Below are 20,445 nucleotides of genomic sequence, written 5' to 3'. Positions count from 1 at the left end.
GCTTTATGACATCATTCACAATTACACAACACAGTCCACTTTTCTAAGGAATAAGAGGTCTAGTTACGCCTGTTTGTAACTTAACTAGCAAAGACTTAACAAAGGAAACGAAAAAGAAATTCCAAGAAGGATAAATCAGCATTATTTCTTGAAATATGTAAATAAAAACATCAAAAACATCGTCCTACATTTCTCGAGAAAACAGACGAGCATGCCACGAATGTCAGAATCCCTCCCCCAAAAGCAGGCCAAGTTTCGAATAATGAGTTCGGCATCATAAACATGACAAATGTTATTTGTGGCTCATGTGAGGGATATAATTTAATAGATGGTGTGTTAATCATTGGCTCCGCTGTAGCTGTGGTGCTGCTGTTGAGATTGTATCTTGCCAATGCAGCTGAATAAGTTTTTAACTAGTGTGATTCATTGGTTCTTCATCAGTCATTCCAAGGACACTGGGTTTGTGTGTGTGCGTTGCGTGTGTGTGTGGCAAAGCACTAAAGTCATTTAGTTTTCATATTTTCATATTCAGCCACAGAGAGTCATTTAAGACTGGATCATATTTTAGAAGCTAGTTTTCAGTGTCTGAGTTTTCTGTAATGTTGGTTTTTATTTCACAATGTTTCAGGGTGGAAGATTAATGCTAAAATGTTTAATTACAGCCTCGGCTCGCCATTAACATCATATAACAGCAATGCAAAGGCAAATTTGAACAATTTTCTGTTTTATAGCTATAGTCTGTAATATCTCTAGTGGCTTTGCTGGGGATGATTCAAATGGATGAGCTTCTCGCTGCATTCACATCAACCTCTTTCATTCGATGCTCAAATCACAGTGTGTTTATAATAATTATTCAGATTACTAAACAAACATAAAAAATGGAAATTACCTTCAGATGCATGTGCATACATGTACAAACAGGCCTTCATTTACTTCTCCCAACTAATTTGAAAAGGGGTTTTGGCAGGAATTACAAATTAAAGTAGAAGTTGCACTTGCAAGCAGAACAATTTCTTCTCTAATGAATCCCACGAGTATGCAACTAATAGATTTTTCTCTGATCTGATCCTGCCCCTGCCACCCAACCAATGCGAATATGAAACAGGAACATTCAGGTGTATCATTTTATCTGTATAAAAAAACAACATCAGCTTTTGGCAGCAAATATCGATTCTTCATCCATAATGATCTTTTAAGATGATTGATCAGAATCAGAGCTTTATTGACAGGTGTGCTTAACACACATAAGGTATTTGCCTTAGTGACAGCAGCTTCCAGTGCGCATATAGTTGAAAGTGACAAGACATGTAACAAACAAGTGAAAAATAAATATGTAAATACAAATATGACAAAAGCGCAACAGAGTAACAGTGTTTATGTACAGATGTGCTACCTGTATACACAAATGATGTAAGGGAATTGTAAACAGTATTAAATCAGTAGCCTAAGAATAACACATAAATAGATATGAGTAAAAGGCATTGCACATATTTTATTGCACAGTGGGGGAGAAAATGTAACTGTTCATGAGGTAGAAGGCTTGAGGAAATAAACTTTTCTATGTCTGGTGGTTTTGGTGCTTAGTGCTCTGTAGCGCCGGCCAGACGGTAGCAGTACAAATAGAAAATGTGCTGGGTGTGAGGGGTCCAGAGGGATTTTGCGAGCCCTTTTTTTCTCACTCTGGATGAGTACAGTTCTTAGAGAGTGGGGAGGGTAGTGCCAGTGATTCACTCAGCAGTCCAGACTATCCGTTGTAGTCTTCGGAGGTCGGTTTTGGCAGCTGAGTCGAGCCAGACAATTATGGAAGTGCAGAGGACGGATTCCATGACAGCTGAGTAGAATTGTATGAGCAGATCCTGTGGCAGGTTGAAGGAAGAACAGCCTATGTACCTCTATTTTCTGACAATAAAGTTAATGTGAATGTCCCACTTCAGGTCCTGAGAGATGGTGGTGCCAAGGTACCTGAATGACTGTACTGCAGCCACAGTTCATGATGGTGAGTTGGGGAGTGTTGAGGGGTTTCTCCTGAAGTCCACTATCAGCTCCAGGTTGTTATGACTGCACCAGACAGTAACCTACATCTGTATGAGACTCGTCACCATCCCAGATGAGGCCGATGACAGTAGTGTCGTCTGCAAACTTCAGGAGCTTGACAGTGGAGTTAGAGGTGCAGTCGTTGGTGTACAGGGAGAAGATCAGTCGGGAGAGCACACATCCCTGGGAGCTAATGGCACGGCTGTTGGATGAAATTTGACCAATTCTTACTATCTGTTGTCTGTCAGATAGAGCATGGAACAGAGAGCTGGGTTAATTTATTTTGGAGGAGTGTAGGGACGATGGTGTTAAAGACTGAACTGAAGTCCACAGACAGAATAAGAATAAGAACAACTTTTAGGGCCCCCTCTGTTTTTTTGGTCCATCTCTTTACAATCCTTACTGCTGGCTTAGCAGTCTTAAGTTTTTGCCTGTATGTTGGGAGAAGATGAACCAGTCAGTAGTCAGAGAGTCCTAAAGCTGCTCTGGGGACGGAGTGATATGCACCTTTTATTGTAATGTAGCAGTGGTCCAGAATGTTATTGTCTCTGGAAGGGCATGCAATATGTTGTTAGATGGGCAAAAAACTGCAGTTTGTTAATTTTTTCATTCTTTTGACAATGCTTACTAGATATTGTTACAATTACACTGGACCTTGAAATGTAAAGTTCAGCTGCAAACTGCTTATTTCATCTGTTATCAGTCACAATGGTGAATGGGATAATTTGAGCCTAATTGTTGAGGAACAAGCCAAGGCACTAGGTCTCCATGTTATAATGACCCAGAATGTGGTAAGTTATTAAGATCACAATTAAGCTACAGTTACTGTACATTATATACTACACATTATACAAACAAATAGTGCTGGAAATGACCAAAGTTCATTTACAAATGAACAGCATACAAACAACAAATTAAATTATTCGCATTCTTTCTTAACACTGTCATTTGAATCCAATTCAGCAGGACTGCACCGTATATCTACCATTACATAGTATTGCAGCATATTACTACTGTATATTTCCGTTCTAAGAGACTGGCTTAAAATAAGATCAATGTCTAATCCTTCAAAGAGGACATTTCATGTAAAAAAAATGACATTTTAGGTTTTGTGAATAAGAGCGTCTCCTTCCAACTGCTTAATAAGTTTCATGCTTGGTCGGGAATCTTATTAGAGTCTGATATGCACAGTTTCAGTTTCTTGCCTGCACACATTTCCCTTGTTTACTTACATTTCTGACTAAACTCTTTGGGTATTCAAATCAAAGCTCAAGTATTGTCAGGGACGTGTTGCGGGAACAAGTGTAGACAGCGGTAAAGGGGTTAACAAGCGTTTTTTAATTATAAATACAAAACAAGAAACAAACAGAACAGGAAGGGTACACAGGAACATATACTGACTACACTGAACTAAATACAACTCTAGACATGACTACAATACTCTAAACTAGACTTACGTTTGAGCGACAGGACAAGGTGGGAGACAAGAGCAACCTCTGACACACACACAATGATCCAACAGAAGACACTGGGGCATTACATCTGTAGACGAGTAAATGATGACCTAATTTTCGATTTTGGATGAACTGTTCCTTTAAGTTACTTAATTTTGCTTGTAAAACATATTCTAAGTTACCCAATAAAGTGTTAATAATAAAATTAAAACAATAAAATATATTAGTTACTGTAGAATTCGGCCTAAATCTAGAAATGCTCTGTTTTTATTTTATTATTAAGTTGATAGATGTGGCCCTTGATGCCAGTCAGCCTATAACATCTATAGGCTAATACAGTACACTATAGTTGATTAGTAAATAATCTGAAAATCGTTTTTTACAACCAATGGATAGAAAGGGCACTTTAAAGCGTCAGTAAACTATTTTAAAAGATCTCAGCATGGTGTATATTGCTGAATTTCATAACGCACCGATAAGCACAGTAGATTCTCCTCTAAAAACATATGCTCCATATGTCTCTCTCAGCTGTAATGGGTGTAATGGAAAATGTCACGGGATGCATAATTACCATGCATGATTAATTATAAAGCATTATCAATCCTCAGCCCCTGAGCAGCAAAGAATATGTTAAAAGGTCGCAATCTATTATTAGTTTATTTGGAGTACAACAGATATGAGGGAACAAACAGCGCTGACTGGCTTCATTAACATGATTATTTTACACGCCTATTTGGTTAATAATTGGCGTATAAATGAGGGACCTGATATTCGGCAATGACAGGAAGGGCTCTCTGAAGGAGGTGCAATGGAAAATGGAACTCCTGTGGTATTACAGAGCTCAAACTACAGGAGAACAAGCATTATTTACGTATTTAATCGCTATTATTTTCCACTCACCTGAATAATAATATAAACAGAAATTAACCGGAGCTCTGAGCCACAGAAAAATCACATACTGTTGGATGTGACAAAAATGTCTCAGATATTTCAAATTAGGATGCGTGGTCCCATATTTAGGCAAAACAAAACATTGCTAAAGCGATCCACTGTGACGTGAGTGCGTTGGGCAACATGCTAAAGTGATATGTGTGGCGTAGCTGTACAGTTTCAAAAAGATCAGCTTACTGACATTTTTTTTCTGTCCCTGCTGAAAAAACATAGAAACCATCACAGAAACTCTAATAGTTTCCATTACAAAAGTATCATTTAATGTCCCACCAATAGAATCCATATAGACATGTAGACACCATTATAGTTTCCATTAAAACAATGCAGTTCTCATTATAACCATTATTTCTGTCAAAATGTTTTGATTTTTAGTACAAATCAATTCTAGGGTTCAAACAGTGCCCGCAAATAAAAAACAAAAGTTCATCCCGACACAGAATACGTCACTGGATTGTTGATTATATGAGAGATGACTGTATGAAAACATTGTTCCATTCTGCCTTCTCTTGCTTGCTTTCACCCCTCTCTTTTACACAAACAAAGATCGCACCTCTGGGTAATAGAGAGGAGACGGGGAAGCTCATATTATATGTGATTGTCTTGTGCTGCTCCTCTAGGTAGGAGGGCAATATGAGGAGAACTGTAGGGATGGCAATAATGTATATTTTGGACTAAATAACAGGCACGGCATGAACATTTGCACTGAGAGATGTGTAATTAATCTAAATTAGCAATGTTAGAGAGAGGAAATAAAAACTCTAGTGGTGGGGAATTCACAATGAGACCTGAGGGGAAAGGGATGCTCGGCAGAGGCAGTTCATTAAAGAAGGTCATTAATCACAAACAGGGGTCAAGCAGAATGCTGCGTCCGCATGCTCTCGTAAACACTATTGTACATGTAGCAATGGCGCACACCTCAGCTGTTACTTTGATATGCTCGCACACGGCTTATTAAAGTAATATTGCTCTACTGGAAAATCAACGCATGAAAACAGTTTAACCTTTGGTTTCCTGGGTAACACTTTGCAATATGAACCATATAACGTTGCAATGAAAAAGTTAATAATACAGATATTACTTGTATAGAACTGTTCTTTGGTCACACTGCAATGTTGTAGTCACTTTTTGTGAAAAATGAAAAACGTTTAGCATTTTGGGCAATTTCAACGTTGTGGTCGTGAAATTTTGCATTTAGTGACATAAAATGCTCAGAGAATGAATTTGTTACGAATATATTGAACCATTGTAAGATTATTCCTTTGTCTAGGTATAAAGCTTTTACGAGTTGATGAGTCTCGTCGATGGAACACTCAGCAGTTCCGGATCCGGGGACCAAGAATGACTGAGACACAAAAGTGCAGTTCACTCAAAGTCAAAGTTTATTACAAAGGGGTTCAGTTTATATATATGCAAAGGAGGAAGTGAGATTTGAGCTCAAATCCATCACATTGGTGCACAGCACATATATCACACATTTGTTAGTATTACAGAACATATATCACACCTTTGTTAGTATTCCTGTCTAAGACAATTTATTAGTTCTTTGTTATTTGTTCTCGGAACACGTCAGTGCCATCTCTAAATCACAATAAGATACATCCTTATAAGGAAACATATATCATCCTCGTAGGTCGCTTATAGCCGGGGCACAATGGAAACGAGACTCATGGTGTCTTATCAGAAACATAGATTCTAGAATCTAACAATGGCCACTTTAAGACCAACAGTCTTACAAAAAAAACATGTGTCCCTATAATAAACAGAACATATATTCAAATGTGTTAGTGATATATCATTTGCAATTGGCGTATTTTTATTTTGTTTTTATGTGCAAGCTGTTTTACATAACATTACTTAAAATCACTTCTAAGAAAAGGAAATAAATAAAAATTGGAAATCAAAGAAATCATTGAAATAAGAAATCATCACTTTCTTGCCTTCTTAAAAAGGAATTACTCATCATCCTCATCGTTCTCATCGTTCTCCTCACTCACATCACTTTCCTCATCGCTGTCCGTCCCTATCTCAACTACTGCTTTGTCCACTTTTTATATTTTGATGGAGTCTAAATATAAACAAATGTCAGTCCATGAATTCTTTTCTATTTTAACTAAAGGGAGATAAACGTTAAGGATGTGACAAAAAGATGCGTTTTTTCTAGGATTTCTGTGAAATAAAATGCACAAACCTGAAGCAATAATACCCAATGAATGGAGAAGGGATGCTTCTTTATAGAACATAAAATAGTTATTTATTTAAATTTTCATGTGTCCATTTATGAGGAATATGTAGCGTTATGGAAGTGACAATCCACTTACCTGACTATGAAAAATCAGGCACTAAAAATAAAACAAATGCTTTACAAATTTGAAGAGAGATCTCACATGGGTATTTGAACCACCAAATGTTAATATCTTTGCTATTACCATAGTAAAAACCGTAACGGTAATACCGTTTTTTTCATGGTAAGGTTGACATTTTCACGGAATCGTCCATTTGTTAGTGAAGAAACTTTTTAACATTTTAAAATGGTCATAAAATGTATGTTATTACATTATAATGACAGATTGTTTAAAGGGCGTAAATTGTGCACCAGCGCACTGGATATATAAATTCAATGAATGCAGCCATTATACAATATTGCAGTTATATTTTATGTTCCACCACATTCACAAGGGGGGCCAGCCAATGACATTGGGCCGCAACACAACACAAGCAAGGAGGTATTGACAGCCAGTTTTAGTCTTCCGTTATGAATATGATACGTATTAAGATTTGTGGTAAAGAATGTTGTCATTATCCACCACAACAATAGCCTTTCTTCTATTTTATGTTACTCCATTTTCTCTGTTGCATGAATGCAATTGGTAAGTGCCTGTGCAAGGACTTTTGAATAAAGTGATCTGATTGGTTGATGCCTGTGTTAGCGCTTGAAATTTTAGAAGCGTTCAACATATGCAGCCAGCAAAACCAGAGAGTCAACGGCAACAAAACACATAAAACAATGAACATGTTTAACATGCTTAATATGAAAATCACATATTCTTTTTTTTACCATCGAAGGTACTCACAAAAAAAAAATATTAAAATATTTTCACACATTTAATATAAGGTACATTTCATATAAATGTACCCACCCTCCCTTTGCCACAGAAATTTCTAGAATTAAAATATTTTTTTATTTTATGTTTATTTGCAATATTCCGAAATACAACATTTACTTGAGCTAAATATAAACAAAAACATTGAAAATAGATATCACCACAACAATTACCACCACAGATTTGTACAAGAACTATAAAAAGGTCGGACAATGTCTGACATCACCCATTTAAGTTATATGAAAATCGTTAATGCCAGAATGTACTGTTAGTGTTCTGACATGTGCAAAGTTTTTGATTTGTGAAGCAAATTGTTCATTTAACATTGCTTTCAAAAAGCAACAATATCGGGTAGTCACAAACATATTGTTCTGAATGACTTCTTATAAAGTGTGTAAGTTCCTTTGGCCACTTTTCAGATACCTTTATCATACTTTTATTTTTTGGTGTTGATTTTGGATTACACCGAAGAAAGACAAGGGTAAGTATTGGCAGAATGGTAATTTTGCTGTGAACTATTCCACAACAAGATGGCCTTGATGGTAGACCCCCAGAGAGTAAGAGCCTGTTTGTCTCTCATGATCAGATTACATTTTCTCTCCAATAAAGTTAGACTTATGGCAGCTAAGAAGTATCCATGCTCTTGTGTTGACCGGTGGGCTACTCAGAAGATATACAGTAACCAGGCAGGACAGAAAGCTGTTTGGGGCCGATAAGGACCATGTTGAGGTTGAGCTCAATACTCTTTAGAGAAGCACTTCTCCATCAAGAGACTAGCCAGGCATGGTGTGATGAATGAGCTCCTGCAGCTCCTGCAGGGAACAACTGCACTCACTATTATAATAAAAAAATGTTAGTGGAAGATCTCATTCCTGGACATTAATAGAAAAGTGGGGTCCATTTGCAATAAGCTGGCACGAATAAACGTTTACCATTTAACATATTTATCCCTGAAGCTAAACTGACAAATATTCCATCGAAAATTGTCATCAAATGTCCAAGGTAATCAAGATGATAAAAATTGGTAATGAGAGATGAGTTATAGCTGTTTATGCAATATTTGGCAGGCCGTGTGCCATCGGTATTATTTCAGAGGTCTGAGGGCTAGGCACACTATATGTTTAATTCATGAAAATGTAAATCATAGTATTACGTGTACAATTATGTTTCCCCAACTCTGCCCAAGTCATTTCTCCAAGAAAAGGGGTTTAACACACACTGTGATAAGATACATAAATAATGAATGACTGGTCCGTAAATTATTAGAAATCAGAACCAAATTACAAAACTTAATACAAACAAATGTGTCAATGCTCTGTTTACATACACTCACATATTGATGCATCTTTGGTGTATTGAATATAATTTTAGAGAACATTAGAAGTAGTTGAAGAACACATTGCTCTCCGAATATATACAGGTAAACGCAATAAAAGTGGAGTGAGGTTATATCATATATATGCAAAAGTGATTATGTCTTGGATGGTAAAAGTGATTATGTCTTGGATGGTAATCCAAGGTTTTGAAAATATTTTGGGGTTAAGCATTCAATCACCTCCTTCATTCATCCCCTGACCAAACTGACTGAATCACCGCCCAATTGATCAGTCCACCTGCCACAATGATAAATCGGTCTCTGTCACGAAGCGCCACCCTTTAGATATGAAGCCATGGCAAAGGCAGTCCACAGCACAACCTTCACCGGACAGCAATGAATCTTTTACTTGTAAGGAATAAGGGAGACCTTCTTGACCAATGGGCTCCACAGGCAGTTGGGAGCTAAACGGTCCATGACAACCTCAACTCTAATCCATCACCCAGAACATTCTAGAACAAGCATTTACTCTCCGAAATATCATCCACATCCTCTCTCTGATCTCCACTCCTGTGATGGAAAACTTAGACATTTTAAAATCTATAAATGCACACTAGATCAACTACTGATTTTCTGCCATGGTAGCATTGAGACTGCAAATACCACCATATGCTACAGGCTGCACCCTATACCCCCTCATTACCAATGCCCCTTTTTGTCAACGTTGTCAATGGTATATAGTATAAGTAAACATAGATGTTCTAATTTATGTTCCCAGGAATTGTATGGGATTTTTATTATTCTAGATTGTTATGAGAATTATGTTTTTTTACAACTGATTGTTCTTTACTAACAATAAAAAATAAATACAAATATACACTCTTAAAAAGATGCAACAAAAGAAATTGATACAAAAACAGTATAGTGAATAATCTATTTAACATTTTAATTAAAGTATTAAATCAAATTAGCAATAAATTAAATCCCCTTTATTTTAGGAAGGGGAAATGTATTGATCCTTCCTTATAAGATAAAAATCAAGTCTTTATTGCATGTACTATGGTGTTGACCTAATAAACACACGCTTTCGTGTCTAATCCTTTGCTTAAGATATTCTTAAATGACATTTAAATCATGCAAGGGTCTGCACGTTACTTGTACACTCAAGGTTGTAAGCACTTAAAGTGCAGAGAAATTGTGGTTTGAGTGGGGTTTTTTAAGTATCCATCAAGAATAACCAAGAAAAGGCATTGTAGCAGCTAAGTGCACTTCAAAAATACATGATATTGGGCACTAACCAATAACAAGCACATTGGAACTTGCTGACACTCACTGTAAAAATCTGTAGAAGTGGGTACTTTATGATGGGGAGGTTTGCACTTTGGGGTGGTGACTGTTGCATTTAATGAAACCGTTCACCCAAAAATTTAAATTCTGTCATCATTTACACCCCCTCAAGTTGTAAATCTGTATAAATGTCTTTTTACTGATGGACCCAGAGAAGAATATTTGGAAGATTGTTAACCAGTTCTTGGCCACCATTGATTACCATAGTAGGAAACTATCCCTTACTCACCCTCTTCCTGTTCATTGTTGTGTCTTAAACATAACATATGTGATAGCTGTGCTTAACTGCTCTGCTGTTCTCCACGTCTCTTTTTGGATTTATCACATTTACATTTAGTCATTTAGCAGACGCTTTTATCCAAAGCAACAAATGTGAAACTGATCAAGAGAAAGTATGTGGGCCTGTTTCTGTGGGCTTGGAGAGCGCCGCCTCAGGGAGTTCCTCTCGCAACGCTAAAATGTCGGACGAGCTTCTCAAGGTGGTGACAAATGCAGTCAAGCGTCTTAAGCTCGACTGGCCACAGGAACAAGAGACCCACAAGCACTCAAAACTGGACAACAGGTATCTGTCGGGTGGCCAAGGGGACTAGCCCAAAACTCGGCCCTCCCCTTTTTTGAGGATCTCCACGCCGAGGTATCTTGATCATGGCAGAGACCTCACTCCTCTCGTGTTTTCGTGCCATCAATGTCAATTTCTTCAACAATTGTTGGTGCGAGACCATGTGGGTACACGATGATAGACGAAGAGACGCTGGCTTAATCATGGTCATCTTCCCTGGGACATCATCGTCCCTGAAAAAGCCCTCTCTCCCTGCCAAGCCTTACAGGATTACATCTGCAATGGTGGGGAAGGCTTTTCAGGCAGCCGGTCAGGCTGGTGCTGCCCTGCACACCATGGCGGTTTTGCAGGCATAGCAGGCTGATCTGCTGCATGACGTGAGCACTGACGGGGTGATCGACGAGGCGGGGTTCGTAGAACTATGCTGGGCGACAGATTTGTCTTTTTGTGCGACAAAGCAGAGAGCCCGTGCCATCAGCCATCAGGGTCATCAAGGACTGGGAGAGTGCGTTCCTCCTTGATGTCCCAATCTCGCCTTCTGGACTGTTAGGTGATGCAGATAAAACCGTAGTATATCTCCCCCATCGTGCTCAAGCGTCTGGAGTGTCAGCCACGCACTCCGGACCAGTTCCCCATTCCCGATCATGCACACAGTCTTGGGTGGGTCCGGTCTAACGGTCTACATGAGGTGTGAAGTCATCAGGCAGTGTGTGCGAGTTGCACCCCCATGGGGAGAGGGCCACCATACCCTCAGGCCACCTCGTGGAGGCCGGACCTGAGGCAGTTCATCTCCTCTAAGAAGAGGTGATCCTGAGACGTGTGTGCCCGGGACTGTAGAGGTGTCAACATTGATACCCCTTACAGAGAAGTTGGCAGCGTGGAAGCTACTACCAGGTATCTCTCCTTGGGTAGAAAGGACTGTTTCAAAATTCAGTTTGCATATCGCGCCTTGGTTTCAACGGCGTTGTCTCCACTTCCGTGCAACCGGAGCGAGCACATCTGTTGACACAAGAATTACATGCTCTGCATCCAAGGGCCAACCCCCAGAAGCATATAAGGGTGATGCGTCAGGGGCTTCACACCCTTTCTATGTGGTTAAGACCTCGGTTTCTGACTCAAGGTCCCATTCTCAATCCGTGTTGTCGTCGCAAGATGCTAACAACAGACGCTTCCCTCACGGGTTGGGGTGCGGTCTTAGATGGCCGTCCAGCCCAAGGGATCTTCCCGATTGGCACATCAATTGCCTCAAAATGATGGCTGTATTTTGGGCCCTGAAATACTTCCACTGGCAGTTACGAGGTTACCATGTCCCAGTGCGGGTGAATAACACGTCAGTAGTCTCGTACATAAATCACCAGGGTGGGCTGCGGTCGTGCCACCTGAATAAATTGGCCCAGCAGATCCTGCCCAGGGCAAATTCCTGTCCCTCAGAGCGATTCACATCCCGGGGCAGATGAATGTGGGAGCAGACTTGCTGTCCAGACAAACTTTGACAATGGAATGGAACCCCCCCGAGATAGTCAGACAAATCTGGGAAAGATTTTATGAAGCAGAGGTGGACCTCTTTGCTACACAGGAGACAGCACAATGTGCCCTCTACTTCTCTCTGAGTCATCCAGCTCCCCTGGGTCTGGACGCGATGGCCCATACGTGGCCCAGACTTTATGCGTTTCCTCTGATAGCTCTGCTCCCGGGAGTCCTGGCGAAGGTTCGTCAACAGGGGTCTCGCCAGATTCCAGATTCTGGTTCTCAGACTTAGTATCCCTCCTTATTATTTAAATAAAAGTATTTTTGTTTAAACGCTGTCTGCACTTCCCTAGTCACAAATTCATGTGTGATTGTGTTGCTTATACTTTGTGTCAAAGATGCAAATCTTGAAAATATGACTATTTTTAAACAAGGCAATTGATAAATGGATTAATTCTTTATGTTAGGGGTGACCCGAATAGTCGATGATTCGATTCATCGATATGCTGAGCCTGATTCGACCACCGATCTCACAGTCGATTCTTCGCGGTTGTTATAAAAACAACGATCATACCATTTTGGCAATATGGGGGTTTAATCAATTAAAGGCTGTATTAAGTTATACAGCCTTTAATTGATAATGCTGTTAAAAAAACGTGAAAAAAAGAAGCGTTCAATAAATATATCTAACGTACGTGTGAATAAATTCAACCACCCCTGTGACAAGTTTCACTTTCCCTGATCCGTGACAGATGAGGAGCATCTTGGCGGCAGGGATTTCTTAACAATGTCTGGAATGAGAAAATCTTAAGGGTGGATGCACTTTGAAATGGTAAAAGTTAAAGGCAAGCTCCTAAAACCAGGAGCGTACTGCTGCTGGCCAACGTTAACAAGTTGGTTTTTATCGCACACAATTTGAAAAGACTCAAACGCACACAAGCAGAGTGAAAGACTGGATTTTTTTCGATCGGGTAGGGTACAAGTGTTTTCAAACATTTCAGCCGTTTCTATTTTAATTTGCTGTGAACATGTTTAGCTAAAAAAAACTGTCCGTTTAGCGTTTATTGTTGTTGCGGCAGTCAAAAAGAGAAAGTTCAGAATTCTGGCTAAACTTTCGTCGTTTTAATCATTTATTTATTTTTATTTTATTTATTGATCACTCAGGGTTACCTAATTTAACTGTGGCTTGTGTTTTTTTATATATGTTATCCTGCACGTTGGCATTTTGCACACATTTATTATGCTTCCTGTGACTTGATTTCGTTTTTATTTATTTTTTATTATTAGAAATGTATATTCTGTTTTAATTTAATTCTGTAAATTAATGCTTTTTATTGTTTTTCGTTGTCTTGATGTTGCGCTGCACTTTAAGCATGCTGGCACAGGCAATTTTGCAGATTTAATTTAATTTCGCAAAATGTGAAATGCAAATCCTGTCTGCAGTCAGTGTGTTCTTTTTCTCTTTAGGCGGGTATTTTTTTAGGTATTCTAGGTATGTTCTTTTATATATTTGTGTGATGTTCTGTATTTCGATCGCGGCTTTAAAGTATTATGAGAAAAGGCTTTACGAATGTTTATCCACAACATTAACTTTTATGTAAACCTAAATAAGAATGCCATTGTCAGTTCGTCTGTCAGTTGGCTGGCAATTTTGGTCGCTTTTTTAAAAGTTGTTGCTGTGTGCAGTGTGTAAAATTAAATAAAAATAGTTTTACCCTCCTGCTGACTTCCAAGTGTCGTGCCCCTCGTAACCCATTCACACGCACACATAGTTGATTCGACTATCAGTCGACTATAGAAAGATTCGACAATTCTGATTCGAATGTGTAAATCCTTAGTCGGGGACACCCCTAATGTCTATTATTCTTTAGTCTTCTTCTGGAGGGTGCTTTCTTGCTCAAGCATTTCTTTAGGGAACAACATTACAAATACATCTGCTATTGCATTATCCTGCACATCCCACTCTGTTTTAATGAAACAGAATCATTAAACAATCATTTAACAGACATTAAAATGTGATTTTTTTATTTTCATAAAAAATAAATTTGGTCTCTATCAAGGTATTTCAAACAATTTCAATATTTCTAAAATATTTTGTGGAATGAGTTCAAGCTGCTTGCTTTTATAAAGTGAATGGACACCGGCCTGTAATGTTCCAAATGGGGCAAAAAGCACCATTGTTAATAAACAATTCAAGGACTATATTCCACTGAACCCATCTTCTGAAACAATATGATAACTTTATACTGTATAAGTCATGTTCTCTATTCACTTTAATTTTAAGGTTCATTAAAGAAAATATAATTTATTGAAATAATAATAATTTGGCCTGTTATTATTAATATTATATACAACACACACATTAGGACTTTGTTTCTATATGCATTTGTGTGTGCGCATATATTATGTAAAGAACTTTCTAAATTTTTTATACAAAGCTTTTGTTTGGGTTTCCAATGAATTCCCTCTCCTTATCTTGGATCTATCACATTCCTTCACCCACTGGGGATTGTGCTTATTATTAAACAGAAAGATCCCCAAATGGAGTGTGTGCGTGTGTGTGTGGGTTGTATTCAAAAGCGGTAGCATGAGGTGAAGTGTGTGTGATAAGTCTTCTCCAATATCAAATAAGTGTGTGTGGACTAAATTCTCATTTGCCATCTCCCACAACTGACCTCCACACCCACACACAGAAGACAGCACAATTAATCAAAGGCGAGCAAGGCAGGAAATCACTTCTGTCAGATGTAGGGCCCATCAATGACCGCACTGCAGATATGCACCGATCAAACGCTCCTAACAAGCTTTTATTAACAGATGTGCTACAGATCTAACCCCTCTAATAAGTCAGTTTACTTCTCTGTAGCAGGTGAAAAAAACTTAATAGAAGTCAATGGGTGCCGGCGCTGTTCAGTTACCAACATTATTCAAAATATCTACTGAAAGTCATACGGGTTTAAAATGACAAGAGGGTGAAAATTGATGACAGAATTTATATTTCATGGGTGAACTTTAACTTTGTTCTGCTTCAGTGGACCTTTAATGTAAAGAAATATAGAGTATATCACGGTTGTATTTTGTCTGTTTTATAAAAGTTGAAGCTCAACTCTGGTGGTCAGTTTGAGTTGCCCATCCCTGAAATTATATTAACAGTGGACAATATACAACTACAAACAAACATTAAGGATGAGAAGATGCTCTTTCCCCATAGCTCCCTTAAAGTATAAACACATTCATCGTTCCTGTAATTGATGGTGGACTCCAATAACTGTGTTGATGTTGAGCTCTATCATCCTATCATTGTCCTGGCAAGCCTGGCACGGCTCCCAGAAACCCCTCAATTTAATAGCAAACACCTACACATGACCAGTCATTGTGGCTCTGTAAGCTTCAACACAATACACAGACCTTGAAATTCCACTTTAAATGACAGTATACAATGACAAGAGCAGTACATTACAACTCATGCCAATTCTTTTGTTCGTCATGGAACCATACAGCAAAATGGTTCTTCTATGGCATTGTTGTAGCCTGTGTGTTACATTGACATAAACTTGAAACCTCAAGAAATATTTGCTCCATTTGTTGTCTGAAAGAAACTATTAAGTTCTTAAAAATTGTATTTATGATCATTCTACCATTTTACAGCCACAATCTTTGATGTAAGAGATGGGTACATTTAAAGAGTAGATATTTTTAAGTCCTGTTTTGGTGTACAACAACAACATTATTATTTTGTTATAATAGGCAGTTTTTCTCACCTTACTTCTTGAACGACTCTCAAATGATTTGTTCAACAAATCATCCTTCCAAAATCCCCTCCTTCCCGCCAGCCTACTCATATTTGGTCAGATGGTCTAGTCTGCTGTGGTCTATGGCGAATGAAGTTCACAAGCTACAGTGTTTGGGGGAGAAGAGTGAAGTTTTCGCGACCAGTCCCAGCACAACATAGGCGGGGACAATATGTAGAGTCAATCTTGTCTGAGGCCAAATAAAAAATGGAAACATTTCAGTAATATTACACTACCACATCTATCTTCCTCAGAAACTATAAACATAGATTTGGGACTGCATATATCTCTCTCAATGTGTGTGTTGCGGTTCGTGCCCCTCTGTGACTCATACTCTTCAGATAAAGGACTCTCTGAATAAATCGACATCCCGCAAGGCTGAAACGCAACCCTTCTCTCCTCTTACAGCTTGGGAATGTCAACAGAGTTATAATGTTCACTGGTGTCCTCTGTTCTAGCACACAAACCTCAGCATTACCTCCCACAACCCTCTTTATGCCCGCTTTATTCCCAAGTAGCAGGGTATATTTACAGACATTACACAGCAGTATCAACTTGTCTGTGGTTGTCAATGAAATCTTGTAAACTAACTGGTTTTGTGCCTGCTCGCTCAGCTAGTCCCAATGATGTATCTGAGGATTTTTGGAACCGAGTCTAAGGGGAGAATGACTTGGGTCTCTGACCTCTTGCTATTCTCATCCATCAGCTGAGCCAATTACATCACAGGGCACCCACACAACATAGACATTAATTTGAACACAGTCAGCTTTTTTCAAAGATCCTGGTTCATTGGCATCCTCTCAGCTAAGATATAATGTTGTCTTACGTAACATAGCCAACATTCTAACAATGTCTTTTATAGTGACCTTTGTGGACATTTTGACAGCTGTAGTGGGCATTGAAAAAATGGCTGCTGGGTGGGATGACTTCCCTTAAAAGAAAGAAAGAAAGAAAGAAAGAAAGAAAGAAAGAAAGAAAGAAAGAAAGAAAAAGCAGCTCATTAAAGTCTCTCTTTGAGACACAGGGAATAGATTTTTATTCCTGTGTGCTTTTTGATACAGCCTTTCTTTTTAAAGAATTGAAGAAAAATACACTGCGTTCAGTTGGAGGCTCAATGTTGCCTTTTCATGTTGTAATGTGATGGGCTGAACATTTATGAGACTGTAGAATAGCCCAATGTCTAACTTTACACATATTTTTCAAGAATTTTGGAGCTGAACACTTTAAAAAATAGGGTATTGTACAAAAAAAGTTTACAGAAAAGTGAAGACAATACATGAGGAAAGTTATATAGGCATAGCTCAGGAGAAATACTGTACTATAAATATTAATAATAGCTAAAATTGTAGTCGATGTTTGTTTTATTTGTGAGCTTTTTACTTTTCTTTGCAGTTTTTATATGTTAGTATTAAACCCATATTCCAGGCAGTGAATTTTTATTGCCAAATAATTACATCCAGTAAATACCTGGAAAGTTTATTGTTTTGTCATATTTCAATGGTTTCATTTAACCTTCGGGGAGCATTAAAACCAAATATTGTAAAGTATACTTCGTACAATCATTTTTGGTCACTTTTGTACCTAAAGGTTACCCCGGCACATGTAATAATGTTATTATATAAGAATTATCAAAACAAAATCATGGGATGTTTTTCTCTGAAAGTAACATTTGAAGTGTTCCCAATTTTAAATATAATATTGTGGACCATAAGCAATATCTACTTTTAAATTGGTGCCATAAAATCTTCAAACACTAGTGACATAAAATTCTTCAAAAATCAGCACAGAATAAATTCCCTGTGATATTTTCTTCAGGATTGCCTCTGTTTATCTCAAGAGAGAAGGGAGATAAAATAAATAATATTGTTGTGTGCTTAACTGACAGAATAACAAAAATAAAATATATACTGTAAGTGCCTCATTGCCAGAAAAAAGGAACTCTCGTCTCCAGAAGAAACATACAGGATGTTTTGAACTGGGCATCGCGGAAGCCCCTACTAAAGTTCTTTCGGAAAGGACCTTTTGTGGAAAGCATTATGATCAAACTTTAGGTGAGAGCGCATCTGAGTGCAGCTTTTAATCCTTTAGGGTATATGCGGCAGATCTGGGGAATCCCTTAAATAGATCCCTTGAGTCTTATGTCGCCGGTTTGACTCATAGTATAAAAATCAATGCGTTCCTCCTTGATCTTTCATATCTAGGTTATTTCTGTCCCAGGTGAGCAAATGGCCTTGAGCCTGCCTGCTACGCCTCACTACATTAGCAAGAAAGCCAACTACAAATCATAACTGAAAAACGAAAAGGAAGAAAGACGCAGTCTGACTAATACAGTTTGTTTTTACGTATTATTTAGGGCTGCAATATTACACAATAATAATTAGCAATAAAAATGTATTTATTGCAAATGGTTGTAAAGAAAGCAGCAGGAAATAATATGTATGATCAGTAAAAATTCCAAATACCATGGGATTTCCTTAAGATAAATCTGTTTGAAGGATTGCACTGTCTGGCTTGAATCAATAATCAATCAACAAAGCAATTAAATGTTAATTTTGAGGCAATATGCACATTTGTTTCTGCAGAGCGCATTCCCAATCTTAAAGATCGGTTCCCTGATGGCTTCTTTGACCTTTTGAAATGAATTGATCTATATTAACACCATGCTAAACTTCAACAGGAAAAATTTGACAGGATTGTGTTTTATATTCACTAAAGGTCCTGTTGTAAACTGATTGCACTGATTCATTTGGGGCACCTCATTTGCTTGTTTACCTTGTGATCCTCAATCAAATGAATCAGTCAAAATGGGGAAAATCATGTTTGTAAACTTAAATGAGCTGAGTATTAAAATCGTGTTTTTCTCTCTGTCAGATATGACCTACAAAACCTAGCAGGTGGAAAAAATCAACAGAGGTTAAACAATTTTTCTGCAGAGCTGCCAATACACAACCTGACATCTGTTTAGAACATTTTGCAATATGTACTGTAAACAACACTGGTCATGAAGCAGTTCTTTGTTGTTTTACATACAGTATGTAATAAAGTCTTAAAGGCGTTTGTATGAGTTCACTTTGATTGAGTTAAATGTTCTGTTGGGTTGTATGGAGTACATCGGTGATGGCGTATATTTGTGTGCAAACCCCGGAAGCGACTTCCGGTTCCATCGCCCCAAAGTCAATGTTTTTGGTGGTTTTTGGTAAATTGCCTGAAACAACATCTGTGGCTAACAAAATGACATTAAACAACCAAGATATAACCAGCTTGTGGTTTTTCGAAAGCATCATTGTGTCTTTTAAATGGCGGTTGCTAATAAGTTTCTAAAAGCAACTACATTCTTTGGCAGGGACATTATACGTCATCGTGCATATACAGTAAATCTCACAAATAATGCAACATGGGCACAAACCTCTAAAAACACTGTTGGGGATTATTTCATGGAGTAATGATTTACCAGGGAACACATTTTTAATGGTGAAAATGTCTCAGTTACGACTGTAACCTCCGTTCCCTGATGGAGGGAACGAGACGTTGTGTTGAAAGACTGACTGGGGATATTTCTACACGCCACGGCGCTGGGCCGTATCACGACCTCCAGCGGAGCGACACTGACTAGGCTAGTGAGTCACAAAAGTGCTACCGCGAGATGTAATCTTCCAGTAACATAGTAGTGGTCATACTGAGAAGCCTGTACTGACGGTCATCACGGACAGTGCCGTACGCCTCTAGTAGCGAGGTGCTGTCCAGAGCCGAATACTGGGGAAACACTGTTCTTCTCGTTGAAGAATGTATTACGGAGGCCACATCCTACCCAAATGGGAGGTTACATGTGGAGACACAAACATGGTCTCACCAGTGGGGAGAACAACATGCGACAAAAGGTGTCAGCCCGAGTAGGGGGACAAATCCAGGTGGGACCACCACCAGCGGGGAGGTCACATATTCACCAATCGTGAAATAAGGACTGAGGAATTCAACATACGGGACGACCCAGAGGGGAGTCACTACATATGGAGTACTAGTCCTAGTAAAGGGGTCTACCTGAGTAGGGATGACCCCAACAATACTGGACTTGGATCCAACATACAGCTCCGCACAGTCTGTTACCAAATGCAAATGCTTAGTGATTGATGGAAGGAATGCCTGTACTTCGCCCTGAGGGGGGAAAGTGGGGAAGCTAAAATAGCGCACTTGACTCACGTGAAGGCTCTTTCGCAGGCGTATGCCCAAATCAGAAGCCCGTCCTATTCGCCGGTGGCGTTCAGGACATGGGCTGCCACTGGTTCCACGCAGAGGTTGTAATACCTCGCGAAGGTACTGGGCGTAGCCCAACCCGCGGCATTACAAATATCTGCCAGAGAGGCGCCCTGTGCCAGTGCCCATGAAGAGGACATACTCCGAGGGGAGTGGGCTCTAACTGCCAGCAGGC

Source organism: Barbatula barbatula, assembly GCF_947034865.1.
Source record: "Barbatula barbatula genome assembly, chromosome: 7".
Taxonomy (NCBI): domain Eukaryota; kingdom Metazoa; phylum Chordata; class Actinopteri; order Cypriniformes; family Nemacheilidae; genus Barbatula; species Barbatula barbatula.
Note: the sequence above shows the minus strand (reverse complement) of the source record.